We start from the raw sequence: 19,794 nt of genomic DNA on the forward strand, positions 1-19,794 counted from the left end.
GCAACTGGTGAGGAAACCAAGGGAAAGTAGTGTTTTGTACTGAGAATGTTTAAAGAAGATAATTTCACTGATGTTTACAAAATTGTTTAGGTTGACTGAAAGTAAATTTAAAAAGTTATCAGTGATGTTTAAGTTTATTCTTATAATTAGGATGGATTGTTTAAATTTTATTTCATTCATATTGTTGGAAATGTTTAAGTTTATTCTTAAACCTAGGCTAGGCTGACCATACGTCCTCTTTTCCCCGGTGTTGTGCCGGGAAACGCACCCCTGCCATAGAATGCACCCCATAACGCGGGAGCGCGCTTAAGTCACTCGGTTACGTCGCTCGTCTCGAAAAGTATATCTAAACTCTGCTGTAATGACCGAAGTGGCTGAAATTGCCTCTTTTAAATCGCCTCTTTCGGCATATAAATGTACATAAAGTGAAATAATCCAAGTTTTCTTTACTTGTGGATGGATTAAAAATTGTGAGCTTTAATGATTTCGCCGTCATTAGATCAGATAAGGTGAAAACAATAACCAATTAATATTGGAATATTTGCTGTCCCGAAAATGTAGTATTGTCTACCTTATACTGTAAAGAATATATACACCAAAGTAAACCTCTATATGTACTTTTTTAGAGACATCAAGGAGAACGAATGTTTGCTGCTTCATTCGACGTGTTGTCTCACTTAATAGATTGCTTTCAGATCCTGAGGAAAATCGATAGTTTGGCAAATGTCCAAAGTGGTTTCAAGATAGCATTATCAAAACATAATTAAAATGCTCTTTTACACATTTTTAAGCATTGTTTTTTCTCTCCCTTAGATTCAAACATCAGCCCAATGTTGTTTTCACCTTTTTAATTTACTAGTGGAAATCGATCCTTCGCTGTACAGAGCTATTTTCGACTATAAAACAAAAGTTATTTATTCAACGGCTATCTCCAAAGTAGAAAAAAATGAAATTCGCCGAAAGTCCGCAAGGTACAATGTTGAAGGTGAGTGGCATTTTCAGAAACTTTTATATTCAAGAGATTTGAAGAAGTCACATGTCATATTGGCCTACCTTTAGCTATGTAACTATGCAGGATTGACTCCCCAAGTATTATCCAAGACACTTGGTAAACTACTTAGAGCGATATATGTTGGCGCTAGAGTTTTTCTGACCAGTTTGGCATTTGAACGCATGTTCTTTCTGACATGTGTTTGTTATTCCCCTGGGAATGTGAAAAACATATGAAAACCAATAATATATTTGCAGATACAGAACTTGCACACTGTTGAGTTGAGTTTGAGTTTATTTCGAACATGCAAGCATACAACATGATACATCACAATCTCCAGTTTCTCTTTTCAACATGTTCGAAAAGGAGTAGGAAGAAGCAGAGCTTATTTAATCCTACCCCTTTTCTTTTACATAACAGTTGCTAAAACTTTTGTTCACTTCCTGTTCTCAATTTATTCACAATATACTCCATAAGTAATCACAATAAAATAAGTAAATAAATAATTGGTGAAGTAAGTTACATTTCATATGTTGAGATAAGTAAGATTATTTTGTGAGTGAAAGAATGGATGAGTTAAATAAATTCAGAATGTTTATCATGGTTCTTCTTCTTTGTACTTTGTAAACACTTTAAGTTTGAAGAGTTTCTTGAAGTGGATCATATTAGTACATTGTTTGATTGCTTTGCTTAATCCATTCCATAATTTAATTCCACATACTGATATACTGAAGGTCTTAAGTGTTGTACGTGCATACAAATGTTTTAAATTACATTTCTCCCTAAGATTATATTTCTCCTCTTTTTTTGAGAAGAATTGTTGTATATTCTTGGGTAGCAGGTTATAGTTTGCTTTGTGTATATTTTTAGCTGTTTGCAAATTCACTGTCGTAGAATTTCAGTATCTTTGATTCAATAAATAAAGGATTTGTGTGTTCTCTATATCCAACATTATGTATTATTCTAACCGATCTTTTTTGTAACACCGTTAATGAATGAAGTGTACTTTTGTAATTATTTCCCCATATTTCTACACAGTAACTCAGATATGGTAACACTAGTGAGCAGTAGAGAATATGAAGTGATTTTTTGTCTAGAACATGTTTTGCTTTATTCATTATTGACGTGTTTCTTGCTACTTTATGTTGTGTATTTTTTACGTGAGATTTCCAGTTCAATTTATCATCAATCATTATACCTAGAAATTTGGTTTCATTTACTCTTTCAATTTCTATTCCGTCTTTGTATTTGTTTGACTTTCTCTTCTACTCTTACCAAATAGCATTATTTTAGTTTTACTGAGATTCAACGATAGTCTGTTTTTGTCAAACCATCTTTTTAATTTTTTAATTTCTTCTGTTATTATTTGTAGTATCTTCTGTGTGTTCTCTCCTGAACAAAACACTGTTGTATCATCCGCAAATAATACTAACTTTAAATCTTTTGTAACTTTACAAAATGTAATTTATATATAGATTGAATAATTTAGGTCCTAGTATTGATCCCTGAGGTACACCACAGGATATATTTAGCGTTGTAGAGGTGTGTTCGCCTACCTTCACGTATTGTTTCCTGTTCATTAGATAACTTCTTATACAGTTTAAGACTAACCCTCTGATGCCATATCGTTCTAGTTTTTTGATTAAAATATTGTGATTAATTGTGTCAAATGCTTTAGTTAGATCCATAAAAACTGCTGCCGCACATTTTTTATTATCTATAGCATTGGTAATTTCAATTAAAGCCATCGAAGTTGAAACATTAGCTCTGTATCCATATTGATTTTCTTCGAGTATTCTATTTTTATTTATGAAACTCTCTAATCTGTTATTGAACAGTTTTTCAATGATTTTAGAAAATTGTGGAAGTAAGGAAACAGGTCTATAGTTTGTAAATTGATGTTTGTCGCCAGTCTTGTAAATTGGTGCAACTTTAGCTATTTTCATTTTGTTTGGAAATGTACCTGTTTGAAATGATAGGTTACTAATATACATTAATGGTCCTGAGATCTCTTCAATAACCTTTTTTATCGTTTCCATATCAATTTCATTACTATCAGTTGAAGTCTTAGATTTACATTTTTTCACGATTAACTATTTCCTCCTGTGTCACATTACTGAGGAACATGGAGTTGGGATTTCGCTCTATGGTATCATCCTCAATTGAAACTGGGTCTGGAATCCTTTCTTCCAATTTTGATCCAATATTTACAAAATAATTATTGAAGCTTTCAACTACTTCCTTTATGTTGTCATTTTTTTTATTTCCGTCTAAGAAGTATTGAGGGTAGTCCCTCTTAGTGCCATTTTTAATAATGCTATTGAGGATGCCCCATGTTGCTCTCATATTAGTTTTGTTCTTGTCCAATAATTCACTGTAATATTCTTTTCTACATAATCGTAGTATGTATGTTAACTTGTTTTTATACTTTTTGTACCGGTACTTAATTTCTGCCTCTGTAGTTCTTTGTGCTATAAATTTCCTATATAGTGTATTCTTCTTCTTACAAGCATTTTTTAATCCTTTTGTCATCCATGGTTGATTATTCTTTCTCTGCTTATTACTGAGTTGTATCCATGGACAATGTTTGTTATAAAGTATTATGAACTTGTTTAAGAAATGTTCATATGCTTCATCAACCTCATTTTCATTGTACACATTGTCCCAATCTTGCTTTTGTAGCTCAATTTTGAAAGCAATCATCCTCTTCTCTGTGCACAGTCTTCGAAATGTGACAATAATGGTATTATATAATTGTGTTATCAATCATTTTTAAAGATGTTATAATTGTTTACTTAACTTCCCTGTCATTGTATTTTAAATCCACTTCCAAATCCTTCATATTATTTTATTAGAAGACACTATTTAAAAGTAGGCCCCTAGGTTTGAACGTGTGAGTCAATTGTGTGTGTCCTGTGATGGACTTGTTACCTGCCCAGGATGTTTTCCTACCTTGCCCAATATTTGCTGGGATAGGCTGCAGCACCACCTGTGACCCTGATTATGGGTAAGTGGTGCCTTAGGTAAGGATGGACAATGGTTATTGCAGGAAATCTTACACAAGAATCTCTTGTTGCGATAATATTTCCTTTGCCTGTGTCTCCATTTTTTTTTTATTTTGCTAAAGGATTCTCTGCAAATCATTTTACTTGATACAACTTTTCTTCAGGAAATTTTTAACATTTCATGCAGTTGCAGCTGAACATTGAGCCCTCCATGGCAAATTTTTATTTATCCAATTCATCTTTAACATTGGGTGTCTCAACATGATAACAAACCCATCTGGATGTAGCAACCTTCACAAGAAAATGTTTCTTGGGGTTGATATATTTTCCAATGTATTTCTTAGGAGAGGAAATGTACTACATCGGTGTGACCAGACCCTCCAAAAAACAGGTTGTGTGTGGACAGAAAAGAGGCCAATGATGTCTTCACTGAGTTCCATGCCAGTGCCATAGGAGCCCACACGGGACAAAAAAAGACCCGAGACGCCATTCCCAGGTGATATTTCTGGCCTGGAATGGTCGCGGACATTGATAAATGGGTAATTCAATGACACTTGAAGCAAATTCGCTTTTTATCTAATCCTACTACAAGTTTCCTTTATTACACAATATGAAATGACAGTCACCAAATGTTGCCAGCTGATGGTAACGTTGTTCATATGAATTGTGTTCTTTGCAATTGGCCGATTGTACCGTTTGCCAGGCCAGCCATCCCAAAAAAGGAGGTGGAATACACACCTATAAAGGTAAATATATTTTATATATATATTTTCTTCCATGGCTTTGCTCTGAGTCCGAGGGTCACAGAGGAAGCTGTAAAAACAGGTTAATTACTACTACACAACAGCATGTTAACATATTAAAATAGATTTTGATATTTGTATTTATTTACACCCAATAAATTATTAAACTGTCTCCAATGATCCTGCTCCTAATCTGATCTTCTTTATTCTACTTTTTCAGGTCAAACACCCATTTGAGCTTATAGGCATGGACCTGGTGGGAAAAAAAACCCAAAATGACAATCAATATATCTGTGTCATGATTGATTATTTTACTAAATGGCCACAGGCTTATCCACTCAAATCCAAAAATGCGGCAGAGGTGACCGAATGCATTATAAACATTTTTCATCAGTTTGAGGCACCAAAAAGGATATTGACGGACCAAGGCACAGAATTTGTCAATGCGGTAAATATGGAAACCACGACAACTATTTGACTGAATTCATGTGTACATTGTAACAGCTTCCAAATATTAGTGTTCCCACATTCATTTTTACATAAACTTTTCTGTGGTTAATACAAAATGCTACATATCCTAAGACATACAGTATGTGCACTCTACATTTACAGATTAACAGGAGTGTGTGTGCCAAGCTGGGCATCCAGCGGAGCCTCTGTGCCCCCTACCATCCTCAGACTAATGGTTTGGTGGAGAGGATGAATGGGACCATCCAAAGGTGAAGGAAATATAGCTCCTACCTTTTCTGGGGTCAATCTATTCATTAAATATGATCTATGTGGTCTTCAGTTTACGCTAGTACAATTCAATTGTGGGGTTTTTGACAAATGCAAATTGTAATTTAAAATTTGAATGTTTTATTTTCCAGGGCGCTCAGCAAACTTGTGGGCACAAAACCTGAAACTTGGGACGAATACCTAGATGCCATTATGTTTGGACTCCGAACCAAAAAACAAATGACGTCATACTCCCCCTTTTTTTCGATGTTTGGGAGAGAGGCCCCGCTACCCATCAGAGGTCCATAAGCACTACAGGGTTAGTGAAGAAATCCTACCATGATTTGATTACGAGTTTCAATAGAAACTGCTCTGTAAATGCAACTGGAAACAGTGTTAATGCAAAGGCAAACAAGCTACACTGTCTCCTGTGAAAAACATTTGAAAAAAATTCCTGCAAAATACTTTTTTGTTCAGTTGGACAGCAGTGTTGAGGCCATTGTGGTAGAGGAAGCTCTGGGGGAGGACAGAGCGGCTGGAGAGCGTGAGGGTTATTGTGCTCAGCAATGTGGCAAAGCAGCAGGAGCGCACCAGGCGGAGGCTGACAACAGGTGCACCTAGGGCAAATATTAAAGTTGGAGAGCAGGTCTGGCGGCAGAAAGTCAGGAACCAGCAGAGGAAGGGTGGGAAGTTGGAGGCAAACTTCCTGGGCCCGTACATAGTAACAGCACTGGAGGGAAAAAGTGCAGATCTGGAAGGACAAAATGGTAAAGTTTTCCGGAGGGTGAACATTGACCACCTCATCAAGGTTAGGCTTTAAGTGTCGCGTATACCTCATCAAATACAGTCTTCCACAACCTCTTCTACACCACCTCAGACACCCGCTGCTTCATATCCAGCAAAGACACACCGCCCCACCGTCATTCGTCTGGCCAAATCCACCATAACAGCACCTCCACCAGCCTCCTCACCTCCAGCTGCTTGTTTTGGAGAGGTAGAGGAAAAAACTCAAAAATATAAAAAAACTTAAATCCAAAAATGTAAGTTTTTTTTTTTTTTTGTCATTCTGTGCTTACTCAGTTGGAAAAAAAAAGTTATGAGCGTAAAGCAACTCATAATTTTCAGAAAAGGAAATCGTAACATTTTTAAGAATTGTGGTTGAAATGGAAAATATGTTTGAGAAGGGGTTTTATGTTATAATAAAAGGTTAATGAATACAGCATGTTTCATGGTTTGATATGGTTCATCTTCTGCAGATGTGAAAGAGGCATTTGCAGGGAAGAATGCCCATGTCCTTCTTTCAAAGATTGCAAAGTTTCAATTGTATTTTTGGGACATCCAGAAGGTTGGTCCCAGCCAGGAGCTTGAGAGCGAGGTATTATGCTGTCATTTTTGTCTGATGCCTTTACATCACTTCATATATGTGCAATTCTGGACTATACACATTTTAATCAGGATTATTTTCTATTAATAAAGTTAATAATACATAAATTGCAATTTGGTGACCGGCAAAATTAGTTGATACTGAATATATGTAGCATTTACACACAGTCAGTCAACATATGGAACTGCATGTCTCACGCACAATTAATTTATTTTTCAATCTTTCATAGGTAATCAATGCCTACCTCACCTGTCTTGTGAGGAACCACAATAAAACAAGTGCAGGAGAGGCTGGTGTCATCGACAGTTTTTCGATGACTGCAATTTGGCTAGGGAAAATACCAAGACTCCGGACAGTATGTATAGGGGACTGTTATGCACATGGAATTCGTTTCTTTGATTATGCAATACATTTTCATTAGTTCCTCTTATTTACAGCTGAATCCAATGGCATTCTCCATCCTTGTGGGAATCATGAATGAACACCACCACTGGATGTTGACGGTGAGATGAGAAGTACTGTGCAAATCTTGCTTTTATAAGATTTGTATCAGTGGTTTTGAAGGCCCTCTATACTTTCAAGGGTTGAACTCCCTTTCAAATGCCATTTCTGAAGTCTAAAAGATTTTCATGTACCATTTCAATCTTACAGATTAATCTGTCTAATAGGTTTGTGCCTCACTTATCTTGTTTCCATGTTAAAAACACAAAGGTCATCTACCCACATGAGAGGAGAAGCCTTTTTTGGATCCATTGGGGGAATCTAAAAGGAACATTCAGAGATGCCTGGAGTCAACAAGGTATTTTTTTTCCATTAAAGGATGATGTCTGATACATAGTACTTGCACTATAACGTCAGACAAAAAGCAGCTCTAAGAGCTGCTAAATGACAATGGTGCAATAGTTTTTTTTACAAGTAATATTTCTATCATTAAGGGGCTTTATGCGAAAGAAAGACTGCAATGTGACAAGGTGGGCATGCAGCACCCTGGCCCATGTACGCCAGCAAGATGGCACATAATGTGGTGTCCTGGCCTTAAAAGTAAGTGTACTGTAAACTACTGAAACAATGTGGACAACCTCAAGGTCATTACCTTTTTTCATAGGAGAAATCCATGACCTGGTTTCTTACATGTTTGTGATATGTACCATTAAGTAGTCCAAAATTTTGATGTTAACAAGAATAACTTGCGTATATTCATATGTTGCTCAAAGTAAAAACATGGATCTTAGCATCTTGCTAGTTTATGAATTTATCTTAAGATGCTAATACGCTAACCTAAGTTATTTTTTAGTTTGCAGAGAAAATATTGAAAGGGCAGCCAATTAACATTGAGACGCATCTTACGGCTGTGAACAATTTGAGACTGGATATTGCCACTGTCCTCCAAGAAACAGGTGAATTTTATTTTTAGCAGATCAATATTAATGTTTGAGCTGTTTTAAATCCCATGCCCTTCAGTTGAAATGACAGAGGAGGGGGTAAATCATAATAGAGGAATATACAGCACTGTATCCGAATGCTTAGTTCAAACCTGAAATGGCCCATAACCTTGGTACAAGACACTATATTGTACCAATTTATAAATGCTGGATATTCTGGAATTAAGTAACATTAATAGTGCATGTGTGGAAGGGGTCCTCTGGGTCCTACTGTCTCACTTTCTTTTAACCCTCTGTCAGGGTTCCCCAAACTTTTTGACTCGGGGGCCGCATTGGGTTTAAAGAAATTGTGTGTGTGGTCTTTATAATCTGTTTTGTCTTTTAACATTGATGTTCATCAACATTTAACATTGTCACGTTATCGATGGGAAAATTCATTTTTAGACAATATGATTTGCCTGAGCGGCTAGGAGACACCAAGAGTAACAAGCGGTATTAAATGGATTAGAAAAGAAAGATTTAAAAAAAAATTACAAAAAATAAAAATTAAAAAATTAAAAATAAAAACTTTTTGTTTAACTTGGGACTTCCTGTGGGCTGGATTTTGGATGCTGGGGGCCGGATCCGGCCCGCGGGCCGTAGTTTCGGGACCCCTGGTCTAGGTAATACAAGACAGTCTTGATTTTAAGCATTTGAAAATTGGTTGACTGCTTAACATATTGCTTTACTTTAACACATTTAAAAACAGATTCTAACATGTAAATATTTCTCGGTAAATGATGACTTATTTCAAATGAGGTTTGCCACTAACATTTTTAAACCATAAAAAATATTGATGGCACAGATTAAATCAAATAATCAGGACAGCCTAATACAATTACATATTACTGGAGTTTATTTTAATTTCAGCAAGATATTTGAAGAAATTCGAGAGTGAATATTGATGCATACTCTTTTTCGGAACAGATGATCTCAGCAAGGTCTGTCACAGCTGTGGGATGGAGGAGAGCGATAACCTCAATGGGTACGTTTTCACTGTGCAATACAGTCAGGCTGTGAAATAGCAGGGTGTAGATAACATCATTGTTGTAGTAAAATGAAAAATGTATTTTGGTGACAATGCATAATGCGTATGAGTTCAAACAGTGTACCTTCTGTTTTAATGTGTTTGTGTACAAATTGGTTGAATGATAAAGAGGTAAAAAAAATTTAATAAGCCCTACAAATGTTAGTGAAACCAACAAATACGGAACAGTTTACTGAACTCTTCCATGACCTACTCCCTCATTTCATTCAGAAGCTGGAAAAAGGTCTCAGTCCATTTCATGTGTAGTATGAGCAAGTGGATTCTGTGGCTGTGAAGTCTCGATATGGAGCTGTAACAGTGATAATGATGAATTATTTAAATCCGGAATTTATATACATTTAATGGCCCAACTTATCTGCCTCCTCACCTCCATCCTCTCCCCCCACCTTACATCTGCTGTGACATCTGTGATAGGTGGTTTCACCACAAGTGTGTCCTGAGGCCAGATGTGGATGGGGATTACCTGTGCCCTGCGTGTTCATGATGAGGGATGGAGTGTTGGAAGTATTAATCTATATTTATGTTATCACCTTCTGCCCAATATATAATTCTGTTTATAGATGTATAGTTTTTTATGAGTTACATTTTATTACAAAAAAGTGTTCTATTTTGATTGTCTTTGTGTTCACTTTATTTGATGTTTGACTTTGAATATTGTATATATAAAATATTTAATTATGGGTGGATTTTGTTATTTGTTTGTATTAAAAGAAATTGCATTATACCTTGTTTGATAAGAAATTATATTTCTTCTCCTCTGACCTGAAAAAAACTATTTAATTACAAGACTGGTTTTAGATTATATTATCGTAATACCGATGTATTTATGATGTCTGGTGTGACAGGGACTTTACCTCTATTGTGACGTAAACTTTGTTAGAGAAGTCCCATGTACCAAGAGCTGGGGATACTGTACATACCAAGAAAAACATAAAGGGTGCATTCTCAAGCAGCTGGCCTGAACGTCCTGCCTGAAAATGGGGGGTGCATTCTCAGGCAAGTGGAAAATGCACCCCCATCATAACTCCACTTCTGGTGGTCCAATTTTCACATGGTTTTCAGTGTATACAGGGGGGGTGGGGGGGGGGGCTATGATGAGTCACCAGGGTGAGTGTCATGTCTCTATGACCTGCCTAGCTAGAGATAGATGGGGGGTGCATTCTATGGCAGGTGGAAAATGCACCCCCATCATAACTCCACTTCTGGTAGTCCGATCATCACATGGTTTTCAGTGAATACAGGGGGGGGGGCTATGATGAGTCACCAGGGTGAGTGTCATGTCTCTATGACCTTCCTAGCCAGAGATAGATGGGGGGTGCATTCTATGGCAGGTGGAAAATGCACCCCCATCATAACTCCACTTCTGGTAGTCCGATCATCACATGGTTTTCAGTGAATACAGGGTGGGGCTATGATGAGTCACCAGGGTGAGTGTCATGTCTCTATGACCTTCCTAGCCAGAGATAGATGGGGGGTGCATTCTCAGGCAGGTGGGAAATGCACCCCCCCATAACTCCGCCTCTGGTACTTAGGGTACTTTTGGTAACGTTATTTGTGAATGTTCAATTTGAAACTTCTTAAAACCAAATCAATGGTAGATATCAGATGCATTCATTTATGTATTCATCCATCCACCCATGAGCTTCTTAAAGTTAAAGAAAATGTCATATTTTTAAAATACGAGTATTGGATCACGACAACACGTCGAATGAAGCAGCCTAGCAAACATTCGTTCTCCTTGATGTCTCTAAAAAAGTACTTAGAGGTTTACTTTGGTGTATATATTCTTTACAGTAAGCTGTCAAGGTAGACAATACTACATTTTCGGGACAGCAAATATTCCAATATTAATTGGTTATTGTTTTCGCCTTATCTGATCTAATGACGGCGAAATCATTAAAGGCTCACAATTTGGAATCCATCCACAAGTAAGGATAATTTCACTTTATGTACTTTATTATGCCGAAAGAGGCGATTTCAGCCACTTGAATGACGGCGAAATCATTAAAGGCTCACAATTTTGAATCCATCCACAAGTAAAGAAAACTTGGATTCTTTCACTTTATGTACATTTTTATGCCGAAAGAGGCGATTTCAGCCAACAGCCGAGTTTAGATATACTTTTCGAGACGAGTGACGTAAACGCGCTCCCACGTCAGGGGGTGAATTCTATGGCAGGGGTGCGTTTCCCGGCACAATACCGGCGGCACAACACCTGACATGCCTCTTCTTGCGGGTGTGTCGATCCGGGCGGGGTTTCTTAAATGTCCGGCGTTTTGAGTTAGGGTTGCGTGTATTTTCAATGTATGTCCAGAGTTAAGAAGGGGTTAAACAAAACAAAGTGTGGAGGCGTGCGTGTAACACGGGTGGCAAATAAGCCATATTTCCTCTCATGGCATCCCTTCATATTACCTGCGGCCTTTCCACGTTTAATCTCGCGAGTTTAACACACGCGCTCACGTGATTTGTTGCAGCCTATCACGTGACCCGCTGCAGCCTATCGCGCTCTATATGATCCACCGTCCCAAGATGGCTGCCAGGTGCGGTGGCTAAGCCTGGGTACATCTGAAGCCGGTATGTTTTAAAGTTGTCGTTTGCCTGCATATCGTAAAAACAACCGTCCAACATTGTACAACTAATTGTAAATTTATAAGTGCCGACCATCAGGGCCGAGTTGCGACGAGAGAGTGTGTCGATGTTAAGATATTAAGCAGAGTTGGTAAGTGAAGTTGTTTGCTAATAGTAGCTACTAGCCGTACCCATGTATTGTCTATGGGCGGTTAGCATCGGCTTTTAATCCCGTTTCCTCCAATGTTTCTGATCCCATTGAATTTATATTTATGTCGAGTCTTTATTTTGGGTACTTACATATGGTGACTGAGTGTTATGGCGTTTTAAGGCCATCTGCACTTTTTATGCTACGGTAAAGACAATGAATGGACACTGTTACACCCGTCATAGTGACGTCACTGTTATTTTCTATTGTTTAATATTGTTAATGTTACACCCGTCATAGTGACGTCACTGTTAATGTTACACCCGTCATAGTGACGTCACTGTTATTTTCTATTGTTTAATGTTCATGTTACACCCGTCATAGTGATGTCACTGTTATTTCTATTGTTTAATATTGTTCATGTTACACCCGTCATAGTGACTGTGTACTGTCGTGTTTGTTATTTTGTACATACATGTGATTGTTTAATATTGTTAAAGTTAGCAGTATTATTGCTAATATTATAATAAGTGTAACTTATTTATTGAAGGTCGAACGATAGATGACTTAATGTTGATGTTTATGTGCGCACATTGATTGAACTCCGGTTCCTGTGTTTACGTAGGCCAGGTCCTTGTAATGATAGTGTTTGACCACATGGTGGTAGTAAGAGTCTACAAATGACTAGGAACCAATATATAGGATGTGTCAGGTAGGACTCTTGGGAGAGGTACACACCTTGTACGCACGAGTGTTGAAGTAGCGTTTGTAATATGTGGTCGTGATTAAAAGACAGTTCTGCAAGTCATCCAACGATGTGTTATTTAAAACAATAACATAACATGGTACCAGGAGTGAACGAAAATTGAAGTGGTGTATTGTGAAAAGCGACATGGATTTGAAGCCACCTGAAAAGCTGAAGCTAAGTGGAAATGTCGACAGCAATTGGCGCACCTTCAAGCAGCAGTTCCAGCTGTACATGGCGGCCATGGCACTGCAGGATAAGCCGGATGCAAGGAAGGTAGCGTTACTGCTTACAATAGCAGGCCCACATGCCATTGAAGTTTACAACACTTTTGTGTTTGACAATCCAGATGAAAAAAACAAGTTGGATGTTGTCATTGACAAGTTTGATGGTCATTGCTCTCCCAAGAAGAATGAGACATATGAGAGATATGTGTTCCGTTCAAGAGTGCAAGCTCATGGAGAAAGTTTTGACAGTTTTGTGACTGATTTGAGGCTGAAAGCACAAACTTGCAACTTTGCTACACTGAAGGACTCTATGATAAGGGATCAGATTGTATGTGGCATAGAAGACAAAAAAGTCAGAGAAAGACTGTTGAGAGAGACAGAATTGTCGTTGGAGAATGCCATTAAAATTTGTCATGCAGCAGAATTGTCACAGATGCACGTCAAGACGTTTGGTGAAATGGCGTCCACCGCAGCAATCAGCGTGGGAGGCGATAACGTGTATGTCGTGTCAAGGGGATGGAAGTCGCAGCCTGCACAGCAGAAGAGTGACGTCATGTTCCAATGCAAGCGCTGTGGATCGCAGCACAAGCCAAAGCGGTGTCCAGCATTTGGTAAGCAGTGTTCCAAATGCTATGGAAAAAATCACTTTGCCAAACAATGTTTTGCTAAAGGAAAACCATGCGCTAAAAAGGAAAAATCTGTCAATGTAGTGGAGGACACTGATCTGGGGGAAACATTCTTTGTTGGCCTAGTGAACAGTGAAAATAAAACTGAAGAAGTAGTCAATGCTGTTGAAAAAGACAAGTGGATTGCACCGCTACAAATAAATGGAACTCGAGTTAACATGAAACTAGATACTGGTGCAAAGGCAAACTTGATCAACATGTCAGACATCAAGGAATTGAGAGAAAAACCGAAAATCCACAAAACAACAGTTGTACTGAAAGACTACAATGGTCGTAGCATCGACAGTCTGGGCACATGCAAATTGAGAGTCACTGTAAAAGGAAAAGTGCACTACCTGCTATTTTCAGTTGTCACTGAAGAACGCGAGTCAATATTGGGTGACAAAGCATGTGAAGTTTTAGGACTGGTGAAAAGAGTGTATCTTGTGAACACAGATGTGAGGGCTCAAAAAATTGAAACTGATTCAATAGTGCAGAACTACGCTGGTGTGTTCACTGGTTTTGGTGCTTTACCTTTTACATACAAAATACAGCTTAAAGAGCAGGCACGTCCAGTTGTCCATGCAGCGCGAAGAGTTCCAGCAGCACTTAAAGAGCATCTCAAAAAGGAACTGGACCGGATGACAACACTGGGTGTAATAAAGAAAATTGAGGAACCAACAGATTGGGTAAACTCCATGGTCTGTGTGAAAAAGAAAAATGGCGATCTAAGAATATGCATGGATCCAAAAGACTTGAATGAAAACATAAAACGTGAGCACTACCAAATACCAAAACGTGAAGAAATAGCCAGTGAGATGGCTGGTGCAAAATATTTCTCAAAATTGGATGCGTCAAATGGCTTTTGGCAAATCAAACTAGACGAAAACAGTAGCAAATACTGCACTTTCAACACGCCTTTTGGTCGCTACTGCTTCCAACGCCTACCATTTGGGATCAAATCTGCATCAGAAATATTCCATAGAGCAATGGAACATATCATTGAAGGCTTGGAAGGCGTGCGAGCGTACATCGACGACATTGCTGTGTGGGGAAGAACAGCAAAAGAACACAACGAAAGGCTGACCAAAGTGTTGGAAAGAGTACAACAATATGGACTCAAATTAAACAAAAATAAGTGTCAGTTTGGAGTGTCAGAGATAATTTTTCTGGGAGACAAGCTCAGTGCACATGGCGTTCAACCTGATGATGAAAAAATACACGCCATACAAAGAATGCCGAGTCCCACAGACAAGACAGGTGTACAGCGTATATTGGGCGTGGTCAACTATATTGGCAAGTTCATCCCAAACCTTGCTGTGAAAACATCCTGCATTCGTGAACTCCTTCACAATGACACAGAGTTCAAGTGGACGTCCAGGCACGAGAATGAGTGGCAGAGACTGAAGGAAACACTCACTACTGCACCTGTGCTGACGTTCTTCGACCCTACAAAGAAAACAAAGGTGTCAACAGATGCTTCAAAAGATGGACTGGGTGGAGTTTTACTACAGGCTGATGATGAACACTGGAAACCAGTAGCCTATGCATCACGATCCATGACACAGGCTGAATGTAGGTATGCTCAAATAGAAAAGGAATGTCTAGGGTTAGCATATGGCCTGCAGAGCTTCCACAACTATGTTTATGGTCTCCCTACCTTCACTGTAGAAACAGACCATCGCCCACTAGTTTCCATCATCAAGAAAAACTTGAATGACATGACACCACGAATACAACGTTTCATGATGAAGATGCAGCCATATGATTTTCAGCTCATCTACACACCTGGAAAGCACTTGATACTGGCTGATGCACTCTCAAGAGCACCCATGAAAAACAGCGTCAGTGCTACTGAAGAGGATGTACAAAACCATGTGAATATGGTGTCAGCTACACTTCCAGTGTCAGACATAAAATCACAACAAATTGCTGAGGAAACGGCAAAAGATGAAGAGTTGCAGCGTGTTATTACCAACATGCAGAATGGATGGCCTCCACGTTCCAGCCCACGGTTCTTCCATGTTAGAGGTGAACTAAGTGTTGTGGATGGACTTTTACTGAAGCGAAACCGAATAGTCATTCCACAAACATTGAGGCAGGATATACTACAAAGAATCCATGAAGGTCATCTAGGGATTGAAAAGTGCAAGAGACGAGCACGCGACACTGTATACTGGCCTGGAATCAACAAAGACATTGACAACATGATTGGTAGATGTGCAACATGTCAAAAATACAGAAACAAACAAACCAAAGAACCCATGATATTGCCTGAAGTTCTTACTGCACCATGGCAGAAAGTGGGAATGGACTTGTTTTATTTGAAGGGCAAAGAGTATGTTGTTGTAATTGACTACTATTCTAATTTCCCTGAAATGGCTTTGCTATCAAGCACATCATCAAACTGTGTGATCACGCATGTCAAATCTATATTTGCTAGACATGGTATACCGCATACTGTGGTGAGTGACAATGGACCATGTTTCAACAGTAAAGAGTGGCAGCAATTTGCAAAACACTATGATTTCAGACACGTGACGTCAAGCCCTCTGTATGCACAGTCAAATGGAAAGGCTGAGAAAGGAGTACATATTCTCAAACAACTTTTGAAGAAAGCAGTGGATAGTAACTCTGATCCATACCTAGCACTACTTAGCTACAGAGCGACACCTCTTGAGTGTGCTTGTCACCCTCTGAACTACTGATGAACAGAAAGCTTCGTACTACGCTACCAAGTATGTCTACACCAACGCAGAGTCAAAAAGTACAATGGAAGCTAAAGCAACAAAAGCTAAAGCAGAAGTCGTTTTATGACAAAGCAGCCAAATCGCTCCCACTACTATCACCAAGTGACACAGTGAGAATTGAAGGTCCTGATGGTTGGAAAACCAAAGCTACTGTTCTTCAAGAAACATCACCACGATCATATACTGTGAGGAGTGAAGAAGGACAGATACTACGTCGCAATCGTCGCAGTTTGCTGAGGGTTCCAGAGACTGTTCCAAACCAAGAAACAGCCGAGTCCGAGGTTTCATCTACACCGACTGTTTCAAACCAAGCAACAGCTGAGTCCGAGGTTTCATCTACACCCACTGACTGTGAAACAATGCCAATGCAGCACATAAATGAAGATGTGACTGACGATCCTGAACGTGTTGAGAAGATCCACAAGGCAGATCAAGAAACCTGTGAATGATGACTACGTGTATTGAACTCGTATAATATCAAACTGATTGACTAGCTAAAGAGTTAATGTTTTTTAAAATACTTTAAATGTTTTCTAATACTGTGGTGCGTGGATAGTTTTTGAAAAGATTGCATATTCATGTGGTCAAGATAGAAAAACAAGTAATTTGTTTAATACAAACATTGTATTAGCAATGGGTGCTTAGTTTAGAAAGGGGGATGTAATGATAGTGTTTGACCACATGGTGGTAGTAAGAGTCTACAAATGACTAGGAACCAATATATAGGATGTGTCAGGTAGGACTCTTGGGAGAGGTACACACCTTGTACGCACGAGTGTTGAAGTAGCGTTTGTAATATGTGATCGTGATTAAAAGACAGTTCTGCAAGTCATCCAACGATGTGTTATTTAAAACAATAACATAACAGTCCCTAAGTCTTGGATGGCGAGCTGTAGATAGGCCTTGAGCCCAAGAATCTCCACCTCTCAACCCCTGAACTCCACCTGCTCTGGTCGGGCCGGTAGGCGGGTTATAGCCGAACCCCTTGACTCGCACCTCATTACTCTGCGGCCCTTTGCACTACCTCATACACACCCTGCCCATAAACTGAACTCTCACTACAAACTGCCATATCCACAACCCCAACCCGTGTGGCCGTATGAACTGTGAATGCGCATATGGACTGCGATCAATCTCATATGACTCCTATGAACTTTAAGAACTTTTGATACTACCTTGTATGAATTACCTGAACTCTTAATCAATGAACTAAACCAACATTGTTTGAGTTTTCTTTTGTTTTGAATGGCCATTCCTATCAATGTCTGTCCGCTATTTGTTGCACTGTACATATTTAAATAACACCAGTATCACTTAAAGCATTTAATTGTGTCTGTCCTACTCTCTCCAAGTCGTAACCTAAACTTCTGATTAGCCCAATATTGAGAACTTCCACTATAGTAGCTAAAGTACCTGTTACATGCACACGCAGAAACATTCGTGAGGGAGGGGCAGAGACAGAGCTAGTGAGTGGAGAGACAGACATGAAAACCAGAAATGCCGAAACGTAAATGCAACTTCACGGAGGATTTTCGTAAAAAGTATTCGTGTTTTGTTTCCTGGCCGTGACACATGGGAAGCAGAATGCTCTGTGTGCAAAGCAGGAACGTATGTATCTGTGGCAAATAAAGATCTACAAGCCCATATCGACACTACAAAGTACAAAACAGCTGTGCAGGGCGAGAGCTCGTCTGCTAAATTGACAGAGTACTTTGTGCGACCTGGAAAAGGAGAAGACATTGTAAACGCAGCAGAGGGTGTTTTAGCATTCCACACAGTTACAGAATATAAGTGACTTATTTTGTTAAACTGTCAAGCAGTGTTGCCGTTACCGCACTTTTTGTCTTTTTAAGCATTGAAATCAGAAAGGACTTTTTTCTTTTTTTTACCTACCGCCCGGCTTGCTTGTTTTTTTGTCTCAATTACTGCTTTCCGCCAGAGTTTTGTTTTGTTTATATTTGTCAGGTCACATTTCCGTCCCCGTGTATTGCGTTTTTATTGGTCGTAAATTTTGATTGGCTGAAAGTTTTGTCAATGACAAACACTTCCTCAGTTGGACAATTTTAGCGCGAGGTGCTGTCAAAAGACTTGATGGTAAACAATAAGGTGAGTGTAAAGTCAACCTTTCTAACTTCATCCTGTGCCAAGTTTCCAGTAAATGTCTTGTTTTAGTCTTTGAGTCCATGGAAACTTCACTTATCTCCCGCTGGATCCACACTGTTCCAGGATGGAGACAGGCTAGCTGTTAGCTTCAAGCTAACTAGCACCCGATCAGACTCCTCCACCCCAAAAACATACTTTTTAAAATTAGTTTTCCATCCATTTTCTACTAATATTTATTTTTTTAATGAATGAAGTAACGTTTATGACAACCTTTTTCCAAAACACAAAATAAAATGTGAGATATAACAGAATAATGCATCCATTTATAATTTGTTTTCAAAACGCTTACAAAATAAGTGGGACCCCAAAATTTTACTGTGGTACTCCATTTTTTTACTTGATGGGGTCCCTGGGACCCCATTTTGAAAATTCCTAGTGCCAACACTGCTGTCAACCGAGGAGAAAAATGCTTTATTTAAATAAAAATATTATTTATAAAGCAAGTTCGAGTATCATTGGCAAATTTTCGCCTAGTCCCCGTCTTGGCACGTACATATGTCCTCTTTTTGGGATTTCAGAATATGGTCAGCCTAATGTAGCATATCATATCCATGATTAAATGCTTTATAATTCCCTTAAACATGCAAAATGGTTTCCTTAGTGCGTGCTGATTTTATAAATGTGGACTTCACTGCACATGTAATACATCACCATGTTGCTATAATGTTATAATTCTATCATTCGCTCTTTAATAATGTTCCCAGGGCTCTGTGTACGTGCAGGCTGGGTTTAAAGATAATGTACATGTCATTGTACGTCTAGTATAAAAAAAACTAATAAGAGGTGTAATGCCACCATTTGTCAGGCTTCTGATTTGACAAAATGTGCATGACAGCAGGTGTATTTGTTTAAGTTTTGTCTTTAATGTCTCGAGTTTTTTTTTTTACAAAATAAAAATATGTCAAAACAGTGCCCGCATACTTTGACTTTTTGGTGAAAAAGTTTAGACACCCCTGTTAATATTTATATTGCAATAATGTTTTTGTTTAAATGCTTGTTCCCCTGACTTATGACTTCAAAAGCAAATATGTAAAGGTTGTTCTCCAAGTACCACTTCAGGAAAAACAACTTTGCTCTCCAAGTACCACCATAATGACCAACATTAAAATACAATTGTGTCGTGGCCATAAGTATTCATTGAATATTTTTGGCCACAGTTTGAACAGTAACACTGTTATTCTTTGTCGTACCACAGTTAGAGAATCACTGGTTTAGGGAA

General features: G+C 38.6%; 1 long non-coding RNA gene across 1 annotated transcript; it reads left to right on the plus strand.

Annotated features, from left to right (window-relative positions):
* Positions 1-7,573: 7,573 nt before the first annotated feature.
* Positions 7,574-8,151, plus strand: LOC133621372 (uncharacterized). Its single transcript, XR_009817652.2, has 3 exons — positions 7,574-7,639; positions 7,776-7,881; positions 8,135-8,151. It is a non-coding gene; the product is annotated as an uncharacterized lncRNA (long non-coding RNA).
* Positions 8,152-19,794: the final 11,643 nt, after the last annotated feature.

This window comes from Nerophis lumbriciformis, linkage group LG21, assembly GCF_033978685.3.
Source record: "Nerophis lumbriciformis linkage group LG21, RoL_Nlum_v2.1, whole genome shotgun sequence".
Classification (NCBI taxonomy): Eukaryota; Metazoa; Chordata; class Actinopteri; order Syngnathiformes; family Syngnathidae; genus Nerophis; species Nerophis lumbriciformis.